The 21,004-nt window shown below is 39.1% G+C and overlaps 1 pseudogene; it reads left to right on the forward strand.

The window, feature by feature from the left end:
• The first annotated feature begins 903 nt into the window (after positions 1 to 903).
• Positions 904 to 13,339, forward strand: LOC143848895 (flavonol synthase/flavanone 3-hydroxylase-like; annotated as a pseudogene).
• The last annotated feature ends 7,665 nt before the right edge of the window (positions 13,340 to 21,004 follow it).

Raw genomic sequence — 21,004 nt, forward strand, 5'->3', positions numbered from 1 at the left:
TTTTACAACCCTTTCTAGGTAATTTTTCATTCAAAACTTTATAATTTAGCTAATTTACTTTTTGTGGTGTAATGATTACTTTAGCAACATTTGGATGCGCGCATCTTTGCATATACACAAAGGCCACTTGCCGAGAAATTGCCAAAGGAGAAGCTTGATAGCAAATTCTAATAAAATAAAAACCACATTTAAATGTTATCAACACTACTGGGCACTCTCACTTTATGTATGGCCCACACCATAGGATGATCCAAACCGTCCATTAGTTGGGCCATAGCCTAAATAGGTTTGCTCCAAAAATCATTTCCATAGGATGATCATATCCCTCCAATCTGAATGTTAGAGGGTTGATCCTAACCCTCTATAGATCGGAGGGTTAGAATCAACCGATGGAAATAATTTTGGGGCATAACCTATTTAGGGTATGGCCCATCTAATGGACGGTTTGGAACTTTGGATAATCCTACGGTGCAGGACATACCGTACTTTTTATAAAGTGAGGAGTTACTCATAAAAAACAAACAGCAGTGATGATAACATTCTCAAAAAGATTAAAAAATACTGTAAAAATGCGGGTGCCCGAGGGTGCCCGCGGGTTGACCCGACCCGACCCGTGTTTTTGCGGGTTGGGTCACCCGCGGGTTGGTTTTTGATGGGTCACGGAAACTTAGACCCGTGCCCGCATTAGGTTATTTAGGCTGTGGGGCCATCTCAGAAGTTTTTGACTATTCTTTTCCTCCTCGTTGAATATTCCACTCTTTGCCATAAGTGCGTTAGCCGTTGGCCCCCCAAACATTTTCATTTTCTCCCTATCTTCTTCACCTTCGAATCTTCGATGTATTATTATTCCTCTTATTGCTCTCGTTTCTCTCCCATAGTATTAGCCATTTTTTGGAGGAAATGATGTATCTTTCTGTACCAAAACTTACTAATTTACTTTCTTTTACCCTTGTGTTATTGCTCCTTCAAAGCCCCATTAAAGCCGATGACCCAACCTTCACCTTATGTGGCTCCTCTAATTACAGTACCGGGAGTCCGTTCGACACTAACCTCAACGCCCTTCTTCCTTCTCTGCAGGGTAATAGTGCTCAAAATCTCAACACCTTCTACAATATTACCTCCGGGGAAGACCCAAACAGAGTCTATGGCTATTCCCAGCGCATGTCTACTACTTCTGCTCAAGTTTGCGAGGCTTGCCTAAAAAAATGCCTCAGTTGAGATTCTCCAACTCTGTCCAAACCGAACACAAGCTGTTGTTCGCTATTACAACTGTATCTTACGCTATTCGAACCAGCAATTTTTCTCTCAAGTTAACAATGGTATTCAATTTAACCACTGTTTGAATTTGCGGGTGACCCGCGGGTTGACCCGGCCCACCCGCGGGCCGCCCGGGTCATGTAAATTCTGACCCGCAAAAATGCGGGTCATTTCCTGACCCAACCCGTGTGACCCGCACCTGCATCACCCGCGGGTTGACCTGGCCCGGCCCACCCGTTTGCCAAGTCTACACACAACACGAACAGTGTGGGCCCAACAAACCGTTGGTGGAATGGTGGGCCCATCTTTGAATAACGTAGGCCCCACCCATACCACATCATAGGATAATCCAAACCGTCCATTTGATGGCCATAAACGTAAATAGGTTGCGTCCCAAAATATTATTTCCATAGGCTGATCCTAGCCCTCCGATCTAAATAGGAACTACATCTTATGCAACCTCTATAGATTGTAGGGTTGTGATCATCATACGGAAATGATTTTTGGGGCACAACCTATTTACATTGTGGCTCATCAAATGGACGGCTCAGATCATCCTATGGTCTGGACGGTACACTTCATTTTCAAAAATATGGGTGGGGCCTAAATTGGTACGAACCACACCATAGGATGATCCAAACCATGGACGGCTTGGATCATCCTATGTTGTGGACGGTACGCTTCAATTTGAAAAATATCAGTGGGACCTACGATTGGGCCTTAATGTTAGTGTACGACTAACTCCATAGGATCATCCAAACCATGGACGGCTTGGATCATCCTATGTTGTGGATGAGCCTTAATGTTACTATACGACCACATGATGATCCAAACCATTCATTTGATGGGCCAACCATTTTGGGGGCACAACCCATTTACGTTATGGCCCATCAAATGGACGGCTCGGATCATCCTATGATCTTGAGGTACACTTCATTTTCAAAAATATGTGTGGGGCCTAAATTGGGCCTTAATGAACTGTACAAACCACACCATAGGATGATCCAAACCATGGACGGCTTGGATCATCCTATGTTGTGGACAGTACGCGTCAATTTGAAAAAATATCGGTGGGGCCCACGATTGGGCCTTAATGTTACTGTACGACCAACTCCATAGGATTACCCAAACCATGGACGGCTTGGATCGTCCTATGTTGTGGACGGGCCTTAATGTTACATTACGACCAACTCCATAGAATGATCCAAACCATTCATTAATGGGCCACAATGTAAATAGGTTGTGCCCCAAAAATCATTTCCATAGGATGATCACAACCCTACAATCTATAGAGGTTGCATAAGATTTAGTTTCTATTTAGATGGGAGGGCTAGGATCAGCCTATGGAAATGATATTTTGGGACGCAACCTATTTACGTTTATGGCCCATCAAATGGACGGTTTGGATTATCTATGGTGTGGTATGGGCGGGACCTACGTTGTTCAAAGATGGGCCCACGATTCCACCAACGGTTTCTGTTGGGCCCACCAACTGTTCCTGTTTTGTGTGTGTGTGTGTTGAGAGAGAGAGAGAGAGAGGTCAAATGGTGGGAAAGTGACATATACGTGAATCCTAACGTTTAACGTTGGGGAATAATCAGCGCCCAGTAATAAATGTATATTGGTGACGTCATAACTTTTTGCAAGGGTAACCTTTAGGGGCCGTTTGGATACGTGAATTTTAGAATCCGAGAGTTCTTTAAAATTGTAGCTAAGAGACAAAAGAAGAAGTGGACTAGCTGTCATTTTTAACCAGTTTTTAACTTCTCGCCCTTCTTCCCATCGGTAAGAGAATAGCAGATCCTCCCATATTTTTAGGTTTTAGAAATCTTAGGATTCAGGAGAGATTTTTAAAACTTGAATTTGTCCCTTAAAATCCAAGAAATGCTATCAGGACAGCATACTGCAGCTTGATCATGAACTCTTTTTTACATGGTTTTCAAACTAAAAACCTAGATTCTTAAATCTGTGTATCCAAATGGCCCCTTACTTTTTGTAACGTGGTCCGGCAGAGTCACTCTTGCAGCTAGTTTTTGTCGAGGAGACAGGGACCTTGTGATACAATGAGCACTTCTAGGGAAACGGGCTTCCGTTTTGGAAAGAAAACGGGCATACACTTCCATAAAAGACAAATGGAGGAAGCTCAAATTCTCATAAAAGTAATAAATACACGTTGAAAAGGGTCAAACCAACTGTCATTTCAGTCCCGTTCTTATTTTCAAAACGGAATCCCGTTTTCCGTTCTCAAAGTTTTTTCCTAATCAAATAATACGATGTGCAACGTTTAAGACTTAAGAGGGAGTTGGTTCTTTTGATAAGTGGCTTCATACGTATTCATAATAAGTGAACATGATGTAGTCACGTCTCTCTTTGACTCACTTCATTAGGATTCTGCCACGTCCATCCACCCTCTCACTCCCCCACACGCAACGAAGCCTTCTCTCCAGCCACATCTTTGAGAAATTTAAATTTCTTTTTCCTCTAAACCTAACCCATCTTCTCTTCCCATTCTTCTCATCACTAAGCATATCTTCTAGACTCTAGAGTATGAAGTGTAATTTTTGACTGACCGTCAGTATGAGGATGAAAGGCGGTCGGTCATATACTATAGATACTGGCCCTCCATGCAATCTAACAATCTCTTTCATATATAATTCTGCCAACTTTATCAGTTTCATACCAGTCTTGATCGTCAGAAAGTGACCTGACTTTGTTAGTTTATCTACAATTACCCATACAAAATGGTTGCCCTTAGGTGTTCGAGGTAAATTAGTCACAAAATCCATAGTGAACCTCTCCCACTTCCACACGGGAATGGGAAGAGGCTGCAACAGTTTGGCAGGTTTCTGATGTCCCGCCTTAACATGTTGACAGGTCAAACACTATGATACGTACTGCATGAGCTATCTCCCTCTTCATATTATTCCACCAAAAGTTCTCCTTAATGTCTCTGTTCATCTTTGCGCTTCCCGAATATCCCGAGTAACTAGTATTATGGGCCTCGTCCCGACACAACAATGCCACGCACCTGCAAATTAAACTCTACAAGCATCCAAGGGTGAACAGAAGCCTTCAGAACCATGCTTGTCATCTCTCAACATGTATTAAGATCCAATCTCAATGAATAATGAAGTAATTGTTAAAATCTCACATCCATCCCAAGAATAAGTTAAAGTCAATAATAACATGTAACATGGTTTAAAACTACTACTCACTCAAAATAAAATCAGAAATACTAATAAATGTCTTGAATCGAAACTATGCTCCCGCTTCACCAAATCCGTGCATGAGTCAAACATCAGGATCTGTAAATGTAAACCACGGGTAAGCTAACACTCAATGAAGTAGTAAAGTGCTACTATAGCAATGTCTAAGCATGCCAAGGGAACAATGTCAAGAATACATGAATAGGGAATCCAAGTGGCTCAATAAGACAAGGTATAAACAATCAGAAATCCAAGCTCAGTATAGTCGATAAGGAATCATGCATAAGTCACATACTGAAACAGAATCTGAAGTTGAAATAGATCAGAACAGAATCAGAAATCAAAACACCTCAAGGTCATAAGCTTAGTCCAGAAACAGCAAGCTCATTATTCTGTCACCGATGGCCCCGTTCCTACAAAATTCCTATCGACAGACCAATGTATTAACCCCCATTGGCGAGATCCAGATATCCATGTATTATGCATTCTCCATTGGTAGGGTCTAGAATTACCAACGTATTATGCATTCCCCATTGGCGGGGTCTAGAATCACCAACGTAATATGCTTTTCTCATTGGCGGGGTCCAGAATTTTTAACCTAAGCCTCACGAGAAACGTTAGTCATGCCACAACACAATAAACATGGTGGTGTTTTCATCCACAAATTTAAACAAGGCATATACAGTAGATAACATAAATCAATATGCCAATCGATCGAACACATCTATGATCAGAACAATGATGGAACGAGTCTGGTATATAAATCACTAAGATACAATTGCATGCTAGACCCAAGGTTCATCAGAAGAGGAGTGCAGATCAGTTTGCATATATATATATAGACAGACACACAGAGAGTTACAGATATCAATACAGTAGATTCAAATAGATATTAAGGGAGTTTGGTATCAAACTGCTAAAGTAACCCCTTATTATTCACTTCCATCTGAAATCCAAAATGCCCTTTTACGTAAGTTGAACTTCAACTACCTAAATTCCAATTTGGAAGTACGATTTAATAAGTTCAAACGATTGTATTGATTTCAATGAGTATGTATAAGATGCCCAAAGAAGGTGAATCACACTTTTGGAGTGGAGCCGGGCTCTATCAACCTGCTTTGGCGCCGTTGAGAGGGCCCTTAAAGCCTGATTTTTTAAAAATCCAGAAGTCCTTTCATAGTCAACTGACCAAACCAACCGTGGTCTAGTGGCCCTAGGTGGTCAAGCTGGGAAACCGACTGAGATTTTTTTTTTTAGTTAATAAAGAAGTCGGGGCCTGGGCGGTCGACTGGGCACGATTTCCGAATTTTTTCCCTGAGGGCAATTTCTCGTCTGATTTCACAAATCTTGGAGGCCTCCTAACTTCTTTATTTCTTATTGGAATCAAGTATTGGAATCAAGCGAGGTTGGGGTCGTTGGAAAGCTCGTGATGGGAGGTTTCCAAAGAGGCCAACAAACTCATCGGAGTCTAGCCGGACCCCACCGCAGCAAGAAAAAGGAATTCCTCAAACAAACTCTAACTGCTACAAAAAATTCCTTATCTGTCGGGTCGGAATCGGATTGTTCATCGGATCCTACTTTTCACGTCATGATCACGATCCATTTTAATTCGGACCGTCCATCGGAGTGTCCTATTATGTCCAACTAAGCAAAGTAAACAATTTTTTTTTTTAAGGCGAGCAATTTAACAGCTTGATGAGATGTCAGTGCAGAGGGATCGACCTTGTTGATGGCGAGCTACAGAGGAAAGAGAAATCAGAACCCTAGATCTGAGTTTTTATGTTAAAAAAATGAAATGGAATAAAAACCTATAAGCTATAGGGCAATGTAAGATCTATGAACGGGGAGTCTCTTTCGATGGAGTCCTCTTGAGTTTCTTGTCTTCTTTAGAGAGAGAGATTGGGATTTGGGATCTTCGTTGTTGTTAATGGCAGTCGGGTTGCCAAAAGAACAAAACCCTAAAACCCCTTTCTTTTCCTTCGTTAAAGTATGAAATGAAACAACTGAAATGAGTGAAATCACATTCCCATCCTATTCATCAAGTGATAAGAGAGGTTTTGACCAAAATACCCTTCATAGAACGGTTAGCATTAGTAAAATTTAGAGGGTATTTTTGCAGAACATTTCGGATCGTGACTATCCAATGGCCATCTGGGGCGTGCCCATACCCAATCCGAAATTTTTCAGATTTGAGATTTGATGATCCAAAATATGCCCATGGATCATATTCATATGTTTAGATCCCGTTCATTAACGTTCGGATTCAGACGATCTATCGGACCGTCTGGATCCATTGACACCCCTACCAAGAACCCGCCTTCCCACAGGTTTGTATATCTCGCTCGTAGTTTTAAAACTCCCCCCGAGTTGACCACCTTTTCTCCTAGCCGTGTTTTGTGTTTTGCCATCGCGTTCTGCATGGGGATGCAATTCGGGATTAGGTTGGTAGGGTTGAGGCCGGTCAACCCGAACCTGACCCGAGGAACCATTTACTCAACCCAAACCCGACCCAACGTAAGGAACCCTTTTTTCCAACCTAAACCCGACCTGACTGAGTTCTAACCTGACCCAACCCGAGTTTTAAAAAAAAATTCACTCCATTTTATTTAGGGAAAATTATTAAAAAAATGCAAAGTTTTAGTGAAATTGTGAATCAAGGGTAGACATTTCAAATTCATGAAAAATGGGCTGTCATGTACAGTCAGAGAGTGGAATGGACGAAACTACCCTTTTATATTATTAAAATAAGCCGTCACTTTTGCCCTTTCCTCTTACCCCTCTTCAAACCCTTCTTTTACTTTCCCCCTTTGTTGATGACGTAGTGTGTCCCCACCCCCCTTGAATCATGTTAGTGAACGTTTCCGACCTATACTCACTCTCTCTCTCTCTCTCCACAACAGGAACACTTGATGCGCCCCCAAAATTCTCCTCCTTGGTGCCCAAATCCAGCCCCCACAGTGTACCGTCCAGGCCATGGGATGATCCAAGCGGTCCATTTGATAGGCCACACTGTAAATAGGTTGTTTCCCAAAAAACCATTTCCATATGATGATCCTAGCCCTCATATATAAAGAGAAATTGCTTATTATGGAAACCTCTATGGATTGGAGGGTTGTGATCATCCTATGCAAATGATTTTTGGGGCACAAGCCATTTACGTTATGGTCCATCAAATGGACGGCTCAGATCATCCTAAAGTCTGGACGGTACACTTCATTTTCAAAAATATGGGTGGGGCCTAAATTGAGCCTTAATGTTACTGTACGAACCACACCATAGGATGATCCAAACCATGGACGGCTTGGATCATCCTATGTTGTGGACGGTACGCTTCAATTTGAAAAATATAGGGTGGGGCCTACGATTGGGCCTTAATGTTACTGTACGACCAACTCTATAGGATTATCCAAACCATGGACGGCTTGGATCATCCTATGTTTTGGACGGGCCTTAATGTTACTGTACAACCAACTCCATAGGATGATCCAAACCATTCATTTGATGGGCCACAATGTAAATAGGTTGTGCCCCAAAAATCATTTCCATAGGATGATCACAACCCTACAATCTATAGAGGGTGCATAAGATGTAGCTTCTATTTAGATCGGAGGGCTAGGACCAGCCTATGGAAATGATATTTTGGGACACAACCTATTTACGTTTATGGCCCATCAAATGGACGGTTTGGATTATCCTATGGTGTGGTATGGGCGGGGCCTAAGATGTTCAAAGATGGGCCCACCATTTACAATGTTACAACCACTTTAGAATGTTAGAACCACTATTGAACCTCGGAACCACTAAATTGTGGTTCCGAGGCCTACGTAATGGTTTCAAGATGTTTAAAACACCAATGATATACTAATGATCAATTTTACAACCAATACAATACTATTACAATGTAGGAACCACTACTTGCACTCTTGAAACCATACTTTACACTCATGAAACCACTATTTAATCCCTTGGAACAAGTAAATTATGGTTCTGAGGCATACATAATGGTTCCAAGATGTTTAAGACAGCAATGATACACTCATGATCACTATTACAATGTAGGAACCACCACATTTACTCTTGGAACCATATGTACACTCTTGGAACCACTATGTAACCTCCCGGAACCACTAAATTGTGGTTCCGAGGCCTACGTAATAGTTTGAAGATGTTTAAAACACCAATGATACACTCATGATCAATTTTACAATCAATACAATACTATTAGAATATAGGCACCACTATTTGCACTCTTGAAACCATACTTTACACTCATGGAACCACTATTTAACCCCTCGGAACCAGTAAATTATGGTTTCGAGGCATACATAATGGTTCCAAGATGTTTAAGACAGCAATGATACACTCATGATCACTATTACAATATAGGAACCACCACATTTACTCTTGGAACCATAATTTACACTCTGGGAACCACTATGTAACCTCTCAGAACCACTAAATTGTGGTTCTGAGGCCTACGTAATGGTTCCAAGATGTTTAAAACGCCAATGATACAGTCATGACCACTTTGACAACCAATAAAATAGTATTACAATGTAACATTCACTTTGGAACCATAATTTACAGTCTTAAAACTACTATGTAACCTCTCGGAACCACTAAATTATGTTCCGTGGCCTACATAATGGTTTCAATATTTTTAAAACACCAATGATACAATCATGATCACTTTTACAACCACTAAAATACTATTACAATGTACCAACTACTACTTGGACTCTTGGAACCATAATTTACACTCTCGGAACCACTAATGGTTCCAACAGTCATGATCACTTTTACAACCAATAAAATAGTATTAAAATATACTAACCACTACTTAGACTCTTGGAACCATAATTTACACTCTTATAACCATTATGTAACCTCTCGGAACCACTAAATTGTGGTTCCGAGGCCTACATAATGGTTCCAATATGTTTAAAACACCAATTATATAGTCATGATCACTTTTATAACCACTAAAATACTATTACAATATACTAACCACTACTTGGACTCTTGGAACCATAATTTATACTCTTGGAACCACTATGTAACCTTTCGGAATCACTAAATTATGGTTCCGAGGCCTACGTAATGGTTCCAATATGTTTAAAACATCAATGATACAGTCATGATCACTTTTACATCCACTAAAATACTATTACAATGTACCAACCACTACTTGGACTCTTGGAACCATAATTTACACTCTTGGAACCACTATGTAACCTCTCGGAACTACTAAATTATGCTTCTGAGGCTTACGTAATGGTTCCAAAATGTTTAAAGCATCAATGATACAGTCATGATCACTTTAACAACCAATAAAATAGTATTACAATGTACCAACCACTTTGGAACCATAATTTACAATCTTGGAACCACTATTTAACCTCCTCGGAACCACTAAATTGTGGTTCCGATGCCTAATTAATGGTTCCGAGAGTCCAAGTATACATACGATGTCCATTCAGGCTTCTCTCTCTCTCTCTCTCTCTCTCTCTCTCTCTCTCTACACACACACAGAGGGAGAGAGATAGAGAGAGAGGTCAAGATAAACATGTTAACCAAACAAAGAGGCTGGTAGAGACTATGAAAATAAACCAAAGCACAAATAAAATGAAAACTTGAAAACAATATGTAAAACCTATTCAAGTAGAGGAGAATAGACCCACTTGGAGCTATGTTTATCACCCAAGTAGAAATTTGTGACAGGTAATGATGTTTTTTTTTTCCAAAATACAATGGGAATGGAGCTTGCAAAGTATGGCAATGGCTGTTTTTCACATTGGAAGGGTTGGGGAAGAAGAAAGAAAAAGGTGAAATGGGTAAGTGAAAATAGCATAGGGTTTGGAGCCTAAAAAAATGGTGGGAAAAAGCAAGGGGGTATACTTGTCCGAAAAGGCATATTTTCGTACATGGCAGCCCTTTTTTCATGAATTTGAAATATCTACCCTTCATTCACACTTTAGCATAAACTTTGTATTTTTTAAATAATTTTCCCTTTTATCTGGGGATCTCCAATTTTAATTTTTTTTCAATGCACCTCCAATTCTAGCCTTGGCCATCACTTCCATTTATTTGTCTTTTCTTTGAAATGACTTTATTGCCATCACTTTCACCTCCACAGCAACTAATGATACTTTCATAACGACGGTATTGTCGTCATTAAATGAGCTACGCGAAGAAAGGTTCCCATTTAAAAAGACCTGCGTAGAAAGAGGGTCAGCATTGTCCCCCCGTAGCAACTAGTCTCTTTCTTGAAAATGATAGCTCCAACTGTTAGAAAAGCCCCCAAAGGGCTAAAATTTATTACTCAAATAAATAAGTTTTCTTAGTGCTGCTTCAAAAAACCATGACGGAAAATGACCAAAATACACCGAAATAGAGGGACCGAAAATTAGAGGGTTAATCCTAACGTACCCTCTATAGATCAGAGGGTTAGGATCAACCTATGGAAATGATTTTTGGGGCACAATTTATTTAGGTTGTGGCCCATCTAATGGACGGTTTGGATCATCCTATGGTGCGGGCCATACTGTACTTTTAAATAAGTGAGGAGTGCGATCATCAAAATTTGGTAGTGGTGAACTGCTGATATCATTTCCCTTTTTTTATCTTCCAAAATAGTAGTTTACCAAGTGCTGAGAGTGAGGCCAACCCGAGATAGCATTCCCTCAACCCTAACATGACACAACCCGAGCCTCGGGTTGAGGATGGTGAACCAAAACCCAACCCGCCTCTAAATCTCTCAATCCTGACCCAACCGTCTAAACTGGTTTTTCCAAATCGGGTCGGGTTGAGTCGGATTAGGTTCGGGTAACCTACGCCCAAACTCTAATTAGATACCGAAAAAAAGGGGGAATACGCCCCTTTTCATCACAGGGACACCCAGAGCCAGTGTACGTGGCAATCAAGGCCACTAGATTCTTCTGACGTCAAGTAGATTAGCCCCCTTTTAGCCATTGATACACTGGTTCGGTGTCCTTGGTGATGAAAAGGGGCATAAATATCACTTTCCAAAAAAAATCCCTAAGAGTCCAAGATAAAATTAGAGGAAGGAGGTCCGGTCGGGTTGCCCAAGGCCTCAAACCTAACCCAACCTAAAATTAAATCGGGTTGGCTTTTCCGATCTCTAACCCAACCCAACCCGAGCCAAAATCGGATTGAACCTGTCAGGTTCGGGTTGAGCCCGACCCAAGTTGCACGCCTAGCATGAGTGAGGATATGGTGTGAAGTTGCGTGAAAATAAGGAAAACAAAAATTATTTTCCCTTTTTTTCCAGCCACTTCTCGTCCTCTCCTCACTCATGCCCTTTCAATTATTCTCTCCCTTGTCGACCCTCCTTAATTGTCCCTCTCCTACTACTTGGTAAACTAATATTCCATGGATAAAATTTTCACGCATATATGGCCACCAAACATGACCTTAGTAGACTGGCCTTACTTAGGAGTTTCGCCACTACAGATCTCACCAAAGTGCACCCTTCTCGAACATGCGCATGTTAACTAACATTCTTATGCAAGGCTCTACTCATTTTTTTCATTACATGCAGAGAGGTTAACGAGGAGTATGCTAAGTATTTGTTGGCTGTGGTAGACAAAATCTTCACTTGTCTTTCCCTAGGGCTAGGGCTCAAGGGCGATGTGCTAAAAGAAGCCGTGGTGGCAAGAGTTTGGTACTGCTCATGAAAATAAACTACTATCCTCCATGCCCTCACCCTGACCTGCCATTGAGAGTGGTGGCCCACACAGACATGTCAACAACCACCATTCTCGTTCGCAACGAGGTCCCTGGACTCCAAATCTTCAAAGATGATGGATGGTTTGATGTCAAATACATCCCCAATGCTCTAATCGTCCACATAGGCGATCAAATTGAGGTTTGTTATTATGCTCATGAATTTATCATACTCGTCTAACCATAAAAAGATATGAGGATTTCAGCTAGAAAAGTGTCTTATTTTTGTTTTAATTTTTTTGGGGGGGAGGGTTTTGTCTTCTACTTTGCTTTGTTTTGGTTCTGAGTTCAGTTGGCGTGGGACCCACCCTATCAAAACAGATCACTGATCGTCATGGGTAGTTTGGTCTTTTCATGTATAAAGACATTTTGTTCTTGACGAGTCAAAAAATTCAACTTTGGTCACAAATTGATGATATGAACGGATTTGCAAAATTCACTCAAATGTGATCGCTCTATTTATAAATTGTTAGACTGTTTTCACAAAGGGAAGTGATATATCCACCCCTTTTGATTACTAGGACACCCAGCAGTAGTGTATCACTGACTACAGAGAGGCTGATGTACTTCACGTCAGAAGTATTCAATGGGGCTGATTGCCACGTACACTGCTGCCGGAGCGTCCCAAGTAATCGAAAGGGGCGGATATATCCCTTCCCTTTTGCAAATAAAACAAAGTAAAAGACTTCTTTCGCAAACACCCCTAATTTTTTGAAGAAAACTTGTCCGGACCCTTCTGAGGGAAGTTCCTCCAACCCCTGCTAATAGTCTAATAGCAGGAATAATGGAAAGTTGGACGGGTCTGGAGGAAGTTCCTCGAGACCGGTTTGGAACCAAGTTTTGTTATAATTCTTTTAAGTTTCCTTTTGAGTCAGCCCCCTTATTCTTTGTCCAAGAGTACCCCATATTCTTTGCAGATACTAAGCAATGGCAAGAACAAGAGCGTATTACATAGGACTACTGTTAACAAGGAGAAGGTGAGGATGTCATGGCCCGTGTTCTGTGAGCCGCCCCAAGATCTCGTCATTGGGCCCCTCACACAACTCGTTACCGAAGACAACCCTGCAAAGTTTAAGTCTAAGATGTATAAGGATTACCTGTATTGCAAGCTTAACAAGCTTCCACAGTAGAAGCATATTGAAATGTGTGTTCCTAATTTCCATTTGATTATCTTTGGACCTTACAATGCCATTATTGTACTTTCCCTCTAATTTTGTCCTAAGTAACCTATGAATAATTTTCGTGATGCTATTATCTTAGAACATTGGAGTGGTGATCTTTGTATATTTATGAGTTGGATTAAAGACTCTAGTGTTGCTTAAAAATTTTGAAAATTTCAATGAGATAAACTCAAAATCAACCCAATTGAAAAGGGGGTGCCTGTACCTTTTTTTTAAAGTCCAAAGACTGTTTTGCCCTCAAGTGCAAATAAAGCATAAAATAATATCATATTATTCTCCTTCTCATTTTCGCAATTTTTCATCTCTGCACTTTGAGTCAGGCATACGCCCCTCTTAACACACCCCCTTAACGTAGACAGTTAATTTCTCCCTGTCTAGCCGGTTACCCAAAAAAAAGGCGTGCTCTCTCTCTCTCTCTCTCTCTCTCTCTCTCTCTCTCTCTCTCTCTGGATTATCTTCCCTAAAACACAATGATAGAACATGAAGCCATTATAGTCATTTCCAATGTTCTTTTTTTTTTCTGTTGTAATTGAGACATGCTATGCTGTAGGCTGTAGCTACTTTGGACATCCAAAAATTTTTCTAGTCCTAGACTAAGAAGCTGATCAAAGAAGAAGACGATTTGCAAAATCCGGGTTTCAAAGAAATCTTGGATTTGCAAAAACCGATTTCACTTTTTAGAATTCTCAAGGTGTTTGATTTCATTTTGCAAAAAACCAATGCTACTCTCCACACCCAATCCAATCCAAAAACTGATTTCATTTTGCAGAAATCTGGGTTGAATTCTCAACATATCAAAGGATTGATTTCATTTTGCAAAAAAACCAATGCTGCTCCCTAGACCCAATCCAATCCAATCCAAAATCTGATTTCATTTTGCAGAAATCTGGATTGATTTCTCTATCGGAGAATAGTAACAAAATAGTATTCAATGATATCATATCTACACCAAAATAGTATTCAATGATATCTACCCAGAGAATAGTGACAAAGATCGAAGGTTGATGGAATAGTAAAAACATGAGCCTTTGACATGTTGGTAATGGGCGTAGTGACACCATTGGTGAGTTAAAAAGGGAAAAGAGGTGAAGAAAAAGAAATAAAAGATAAAGGTAAGAGAAGAGGATATGCGATTATCAAGGAGAACCAATTGTGTGAGATGAATCTCACCTTGTTTCTCTTCTTACAAGATCAGCAGATAAGGTAGGAGAATATGATTTTGATTGCATAATGAGTCACATTAGACTCATCAGAATTCGTATCACATAAGTTTCAGTAGTTGAAATCAATAAGGTATTTGTCAACAAAGTTCTTACCATTGAGCAAGAGGCTCAATCCCTATGGGCCTCACCTTTATCAGAACATGTGTTGTAAAATGATGGGTCTTACCTATGCTATATGTAAGGTTTAAAAACAGGGTGATGATAAATTTGCACCCCTGTTGGATAATTCGTACCCCTTTCCACCTGAACTGATGTTACAAAGAATTAAAGACCGCCACAATTCACATTAAAAGTGGTGTGAATTATATCCTATGGGGGGGTGCGAATTTATCATCGCCCTAAAAACAATCCACTATAGAAAAAATTCCGTGCAAAAATTTTCATGAAAACAATTTCTAATTAAAATTTCCCTGGAAAACATTTTCCAAAGTATAGCCTATCAAATGAAAAGATCAGAACAATCAAAATATGGTGGGACCCACAATAATAGTGAGGCCAATTCATTATATTACAAATAGTGGGTCCAACTGTGCGATGCACGATTTGGTAGTAAATTAAGATTGAAAATAAAATAAAAGTTGATTAAAGAACAAATCATATGGGTTGAAAGAGATAGTGAAAGAAAAAATCAAAATTTTAACACCTAAATAGGTTAAAACCAGCTTGGAATCAGAGATGAGATGGTGAAAAATAAATTGGAAATCCAATAACCAATTTCGCAATCACAACCCGTTCTCAAATTCATTAACAAAAAGGGCTTAAATCACCCCAACACCCTATATTAGATTTTTAAAATATCTGAAAATCCTATCTTACTATAAAGAGGGTGAGCAGAGAAAATGCCCAAACTCCATGATTTCTCTCAATACCAACATGCTAAAATGGAAATGGATTCATAAAAGTGACATTTCCAAAACGGGTTATCGTCATAAATACTGATTGTTAACATGTCACATGAAAATTTCAAAAGAAAAGCAAGGAAACTTTCAGGCCTTGGTTAAACAGTACTTTGGCTAGATTGCCCCAAAAAAATGAATAATAGATTAATTATAATTTCTTAAGAGAACAAAACGATGCAAAAATAAATTATGAGGTAAAAAGAGACACATGAGAAGCACATGATGATACTGGCTTCCTTGATGGCATCGTATAGGTCAAGAACAACCCTCTAACTATTTTTCTCCACCATGATAAAGTGTTGGGAAGGCTAATTCTCACAAGCAAATGCATCCCGATCAAAACCTGCCACCATGTATGTACGGATTACACAAACACATATACGTTATCTAATATATAAGGGAATAACAAAACCTTGGAATAGGAAACGATTTTATTGAAATGACTTTATTCCATAAATAGTGGGATGTATGCGTTAGTAAAGTGGCCATGAATTTGGGAATACCAAATGAAAGGAATCCCAAACGAAAAAAACTTCTATATTAAAGGATGGTAAACGGCTTTGATGAGGTTAATTGAGTTCTTTCCAAAATTTTCAAATTTTAATAGGGTAACTCAAATTTTAATAAGAGATTAATGGCTAAAATAAAGGAAGCGTTGCTATTTAAAGCTGTTACTTTTGAAAGGGAATAATATTTAGGATGAGAAAGGACACGTTAGGAAAAGAAAAAATACTTCTGATTTCTTATTGACACATTGAAATTTTATTGCCACGTAGATTTGAGGGAGGAAGGGGAGGGCTGCACATCAGCGGTGAACAGTAAATCTCCCTTCCTCTTTATTACTAGTTGCAGACCCGTACGTTGCACGGGAACGAAAAATAAAGAAAAAGCAATCATATACCTCAAAAATCCCAGAAGAGATAAGATAATAAAATCACTATTAAGAGAAGAAGCTAAAGGAAAACATGAAGATAAAGAAAGGAAGTGAAGATAAAGTAGGAAATCAACGTAAGAGCAGAAAATATTAGCATTTTACTCCTTGAAAAAAGAAAACATAAATGTACATTGTGAATACAAATCTGTTCTTATGGGGCATGGGCCTGTAACTCAATGGTTGAGGCTTTGTATTTCAACCTTGAGGTCACAGATGGCGAGTGTTCGATCAGACATGTAAGAATTCTAAATATCAAACCAACATTTATCAAAACTACAGGTTACAAATCCCCAAAAAAAATATGGCGCCTTTTGTGGTACTGTTTCCGGGAGCCAACCCTGTCCCAAACAACTGCATGAAAAAAAATTCCATTAAGGCTACTTGTTACAGCAAAAAGCTTGTCGTTTTTGCTTTTAGTATTGGTTGTTACCTTTCAAAAAAAAATAAAAGCTTGTCATATATTCAAGAGATTGTCTTCATGCATATGAATCAATTACTAACCAAACATACTCAGCTCAACTAACCAAAGCATAAACCCAATTCAAATCTAACAACCCACTGAAGAAGAAAATCAGGTTTAAATATGTCTTCCGTTAGTTACTTAAGAAATGATAAGGGGCAACACATAAAGAAAAATAACTGACCTTAGCACCAGCACTTGAAGGAGATACTATTTCCAAAATCTTTACAACCTATCTCAACCCAAAGAAAAGAAACAATAAATCACAAAACCCATTCAAAATTGAAATAGCCATTCGAAAGCAAAAATAAAAGGCAGAAATATGGGAAACAGTGTTCTAGAAGAAATGAAAATGTTTGAACTTGAGGAAACACAAATAAAGGCATTAAAAATATGACGCAAAGATAAATTAAATTTTAAATTGATAGATGAATAAGCAATCTCTTTACCATTAAAGATTGAAATGAGAAGATAAAACAGGAAACAATAGTAATAATAAAAAAGACACAAAGAAACCTGGTACAAATTAACAGTTGTTGGTAGCTTGTTTAGTAACAATAAACACCCGATAAGAGAATCACGATAATTTCTTACAGAATTGTAATAGGCAATGAGAGGATAGGTATAAAGTGAGGAGTGACAGAAACTAACTAAATGTATCTATGTTTACATGACAGTTATAACATTGTAAATTCTCTTTATAGCTACATTAAGAATTTTTCAAGTGTTGTAAATAAACTTAAAAACTTTCAACACTAAACTTTTGTAACAGGTGATAATAGTAGGATCAAAATCATGGACATCCGGATAGTCCCATATGCGCATATTGGCACGATAACATACTAATGATACAGGATACTTGTAGGCTATGTCTAACCAAAACCTATTAGATTAGATTCAGTATTTTGTCTCATTTTTTGCATCAAAATAATAAAATAAAAGTAATGGTGTAAGGAACTGTAATGCAAGGTCACTAAATATTAGTGGTTTTTGAACTTAACAACTACAAAGACTAAAGGCCCTGTTTGTTTGGATTCTGAGAACTGTTTGTCAGTCCAAAACTAACTGTTGGACTCAAATTAGTGTTTATTTTTTAGTCCAATAACCAATTTTGGACTCACAATTGTTTCTTAAAATACGAAGCAAACAAGGCCCAAGTATAGGGGAGTTAAAAACTTATAGTATAGGGCAAGTGATTCTTCTAAAACTGAAAACTAAATACGAATATGTAGCTACAAATGCGATTCGTTTCATGATTCATGGGAAAACAAAGTTAATGGACGCACTGGATCACTTGATGATGGCCCATTTAATACAATAGTATGCATTAGTACATTATTATGTGATCATTATTGTCATTCTCTTCGCCAAATACTGTTATGTGCCTAGATGGGCTCTGCTATAGTAGAATAAATTAGTTTTGATTTAAGATAAATTAGTTTTGATTTAAGATATGTTAGATCTTAGAATATCTGTTTATTGGATTGCTCGTACGGTGGATTAGGCAAGTAGGGTGGATTAAGTAACTAGAATCGATTTGAATACTTGCCAAGATTAGATTAGTTTTTATTTAGTTATTTCTATTGTCATCATAAGATCTTTCTAGATCTTTCTATGTTTATCCCTTGAGTATTTTATTTAAACAGTCATTTGCTTTTCTATAATTTAATGAAGAAATAATCTTAAATAGAGGAATGATAAATACAAGGGAGCCCTTGCATAAAGAGCTAAAAAAAGGGCTCTTGATTGGATCCACGTCATCAAATGGAACTGATTTTACTTTTTCAAACGATTTTAAAATGTAACTGAAAATGACGTGAATCCAATCAAGAGCCCTTCTGTGGCTCTTTATGCAAGGGCTCCCTTGTATCTATCATTGCTCTCTTAAATATTGTGTATTTTTGCACAAAGGAGGATTGATCTGTTAAAGTATAAAAGATTAAATACTGCCTTTCTCCAATAGCTTGAGCTATTGGAGAAGTTGGTAAGTTAACATGGTATCAAAGCAAATGCCTGGGTTCAAACCTCCTTGATGGCAAAATCCACATGCAATGGCTAAACCCAAAAGTGGGGCCACATGTGCCACGTGTAGGCCAACCCTAGAAAGTGGGGCCACACGTGAGGGGGAGTGTTAAAGTATAAAAGATTAAATACTGCCTTTCTCCAATAGCTTGAGCTATTGGAGAAGTTGGTAAGTTAACATGATCCTTCCCTCAAAGTGGATCAAGAGGTTGATCTTCCCTCTAAGAAGATCAATCACGCGTAACAAATACAATAGAGCCATGTACACCCTTGACAGAAAGAGGAATGGAACTCCCAATTCCATAATTCAGAGCACAATTGAGAAAGAACCAAACTTCATCTTGATAAATGTTTAGGGGCTGTGCTTATTTTTTATCAAGGAAGAATAAGAAATAATACATGACAAAACAGTAAAATTAGGTTTAACCATTCCTAATGTAGACCAACAAAAAAGAAAAACACCACCAAACAGATTGAAGGGGTTCAGTAGAAAAATAAATTTGTATCATGCAATCGAAGAGGAATATTGAGAAGGAAGAAATTTGTTGTTGTTTTAAGGGATTTAGGTACGTTCGAAAAAAGAAGGGTCGCTGATTTTAAGAGATTAAATGCCATTTGGATTAGAAAGGATCAAAATGCTTGGGAAATAGCTTTATTATATATAAAGAGTAATAAAGGTAACTGGTTTTAAAGGAGTTAAATTAAGGGGAAAATCCCCTAATTATAGCATGGCAAAATTAAAATCTGACTGGGAAGGATATCTTTGTAAAAAAAACTGAATTGGGAAAAGGCTGATTGTGATGAGATTCTATAATTGACCTTTAAGATTTGCAATGCCATGTTGGAATTGATTTGCCACCTAGATTTGAGGGGGGATGGAGGAGCTGCCCACATCAGCATGACCAATGAAACCCCCATCCAGCTATATATATATATGAGAAAACGGTTCCTACACATGTGTAGATAAGTTATCTACACACTAGCTTAAAATACAGTGGAGGCCACATTATTTGGGTGATCCAAACCATTCATTTTTAAGGCCCTCACATAGATAGGGTGTCCACAAAAAATCAGATACATAGGATCATCCTAACCATTCGAACTGTGTAGACAAAAAATGGACTAATTTGTGAAGGTTTAAAGACATATAGCGGTCGCGCCCTACCTTAGCAGTCCACCATTTCCCAATGGCTACCAATATTGGCAAAACGATATTTTAATAATTGCACAAACCCAGTTTGTATTTTCCTCTTTACCATGCTTTGACTAGGGTTGCAACAGGGTCGGGTCAGGTCGGGTTGGGTTTTGCAAAACCCTAGCCCAACCCTAGCTGCCATTATCTTAGCCCTGACCCGCCTTGACCCTGAGTCAGGGCCGAAAATCCTCAACCCAATGCCCGCCCTACAGGGTTCAGCCCAACCCTTGCCCGCCCTAATTGGCCCTGATTGGGCAGGGCAGGGCTGGCCCTGCTTGGGTCGGACTGAGCCGGGCAATTTTACATGTTTTCGGTCTGTTTTATTGTCAAAAATCAAAATACTTCCACACAATCTATTATTCTAATTGATATATGATTTTTGGTGATAAATACATAACCAAAACCCAATAGATGGAGAAATGAAAAACAGAAAGGCTCAAGGGTGGGCCACGGATAAAGTGTAAACAGGGTCGGGTCGGTCAGGGCGGGCCGGGGTAAAGTGTAAAGGGGGTCGGGTCGGCCCGGGAGTATCAACCCTGAACCCGACCCTGGCCAAAAAAATGTACCCAAACCCGCCCTGAGGGTCAGATTTTCCAACCCTGACCCTATTTGGGCTAAGGGCGGGTCAGGGTTCACAGGGCCAAACTTGCACCCCTAGCCTTTACCATCGAGCTAGAGGCTCAATCCCAATACTAATAGCCTTTGACAGCAGTTTAAATACTAAAAGACATGATGAGTTACTGCAATTATCAAAACATAGTCGTACCAACATCACTTGCCTTGGCCAAAATCTATCAGGACAAAAATACCCTCACATTTCATCAACCCTTTCAAAATCAAGCGATCTTTTTAGTAATTTCACAAATAAAAGAGGGCCCAAA

The sequence above is a fragment of the Tasmannia lanceolata genome, unplaced genomic scaffold (genome assembly GCF_043159265.1).
Source record: "Tasmannia lanceolata isolate RefF3 unplaced genomic scaffold, GAP_Taslan_0.1 ptg000016l, whole genome shotgun sequence".
In the NCBI taxonomy this organism is placed as follows: domain Eukaryota; kingdom Viridiplantae; phylum Streptophyta; class Magnoliopsida; order Canellales; family Winteraceae; genus Tasmannia; species Tasmannia lanceolata.